The 2,500-nt window shown below is 41.4% G+C and overlaps 1 long non-coding RNA gene across 1 annotated transcript in view; it reads right to left on the bottom strand.

Moving 5' to 3' along the window:
* The window catches only part of LOC113090026 (uncharacterized), a 7,902-nt gene extending 7,548 nt beyond the window's left edge, over positions 1 to 354 (bottom strand). Inside the window, exon 1 of the long non-coding RNA XR_003286818.1 lies at positions 157 to 354. This is a non-coding gene — a long non-coding RNA (uncharacterized LOC113090026). The remainder of the gene's footprint in view (positions 1 to 156) is intronic.
* Between the last annotated feature and the right edge of the window lie 2,146 nt (positions 355 to 2,500).

Below are 2,500 nucleotides of genomic sequence, written 5' to 3'. Positions count from 1 at the left end.
CGTCTGTGTGCGCGCGTGTGTGTGTGTGTGTGTGGGCGTCTGTGTGCGCGCGTGTGTGTGTGTGTGTGTGTGTGGGCGTCTGTGTGAGTGTGTGTGTGTGTCTGTGTGTGTGAGTGTGTGTGTATGTGTGTGTGCATGTGTGTGTGGGCGTCTCACCCGCTGCAGGTCGTCCTCTCTGACGCAGGGCGGCACGTTGTAGAAGTGCAGCACACAGGAGGGCGGCTGGATGATGTTCTTGGACGCCTGGGCCGGCGCTGGTGAAGCGGTTGTTACGAGTCATAGCGAAGTCCTTGTAACTGCTGGAGCCGTCCTCCAACTCAAACACCTGACTGGGGATCACAGCGTGCTGCTTCGACACGCTACACACACACACACACACACACAGAGGACATGCTACTGTCATAAACACTGGCTAAAGCTGATCTGCTCACACTGTTTGACTTCAGTGTGTGCTCTTGTTTTTGTGTCATATCAGGACACAACTCTGTATAATGACATGGGTATGAACAGGTATTACAAGGAGAGGGAGACTTATGAGGACATAACCCATGTCCCCATTTTTCAAAACACTTATAAATCATACAGAATGAGTTTTTTTGAGAAAGTAAAAATGCACAAAGTTTCCTGTGAGGGTTAGGGTTAGGTGTAGGGTTGGTGAAGGGACATAGAATATACAGTTTCTACAGAATAAAAACCATTACACCTATGGGATGAACACACTTTACACAAAAACAAACGAGTGCGTGTGTGTGTGTGTGTGTGTGGTCTCACCCAGACGTTGAGGCGTTTGCTGAACACCTTGATGCTGTTGAGGTGTGTGATTGCTCTGTCGACTGCGTACTCATCACCCATCTCTACTAGAGCTGTTCCCGGGACGCTCTTCATGAACTTCACCTGCACACACACACACACACCACACACACAAGATCTTAATACTATAAACCATACCCCTAACAGAAAACATTCTACACCTTTGCTCTATTTACTATTATTATAATGTTTTATAAATGAGGACATCAGTAAACAGGTTTTATCAGATTAAACTCACTTCTGGGTACAATTTTTCCCAATATACAGTCAAAACAAAAATGACTCAGACTCCCAAATATCATTTTTGATATTTTTTTTTACAAGTGGATGCAGGACACTATGAGTTCTACTGATTCAAATGATTCGCGAACCCCCAAACTGACTCAATGATTCGCGAACCTGCTTTGAACTTCCCAACTGATTCAAATGATTCGCGAACCCGCTTTGAACTCCCGAACTGAATTCAAATGATTCGCGATCCCCCAAACTGACTCAAATGATTCGCGAACCTGCTTTGAAACTTTCCCAACTGATTCAAATGATTCGCGAACCCCGCTTGAACTCCGAACTGATTCAAATGATTCGCGATCCCCTAACTGACTCAAATGATTCGGCGAACCCGCTACGAACTCGCCGAACTGACTCAAATGATTCGTGATCCCCTAACTGACTCAAATGATTCGCGAACCGCTACGAACTTCCCAACTGATTCAAATGATTCAGCGAACCCCAAACTGACTCAAATGATTCGCGAACCTGCTTTGAACTTCCCAAACTGATTCAAATGATTCGCGAACTCCGCTTTGAACTCCCGAACTGATTCAAATGATTCGCGATCCCCTAACTGACTCAAATGATTCGCGAAACCCGCTACGAACTCCCGAACTGACTCAAAGATTCGCGAACCCGCTGCGAACCTCCCGAACTGATTCAAATGATTCGCGAACCCGTTTGGAACTCCAAACTGATTCAATGATTCGCGATCCCGCTTACGAACACAAACAGATTCTTAATACTATAACCATACCCCTAACAGAAAACATTCTGCACCTTTGCTCTATTTACTATTATTATAATGTTTTTACAAATGAGGACATCAGTAAACAGGTTTTATCAGATTTAACTCACTTCTGGGTACAAATTTTGTCCCAATATACAGTCAAAACAAAAATGACTCAGACTCCAGATATAATTTTTGATATATTTTTTTTAGTGGATGCAGGGAACTATAGTTTATTCATGTAAGTGAGGATAGAAAAAAAAGCTAACTGTGACATATTATACCCAACGCGTTCTTCCTACAGTGGACTACTGGATCAAAAAATATTCATTCATTTGACCTGAGCATGTTTTTACACCACAGACTGAACATAAATTGAGCTAAATTGGTTTTATCCAATTGTGTTCTTAAATTTAACATGACAGCTATTCAACAGAATTCAATACAGACCTTTCTATCAAAGTTATCTGATATTATCAAGATTAATTTGTTCTGACAGAGTTTAAACTCTGAGTTCTTCTCATATTTTATTACAGTTTTCTAAACTATAGCCAATAAACTGATAATGAGAACATTTTTTGAAGTGTCTGACTAAATTAGGTTTGACTAATAAGTACAAACACAGTTTTCATGAGTAACAAAAATTCAAACCATATTTTTGTATATTAACTGAAATAAAATATAACATAA

The sequence above is a fragment of the Carassius auratus genome, unplaced genomic scaffold (genome assembly GCF_003368295.1).
Source record: "Carassius auratus strain Wakin unplaced genomic scaffold, ASM336829v1 scaf_tig00051820, whole genome shotgun sequence".
NCBI lineage: Eukaryota > Metazoa > Chordata > Actinopteri > Cypriniformes > Cyprinidae > Carassius > Carassius auratus.
This window is presented reverse-complemented; position numbering and strand designations above follow the sequence as displayed.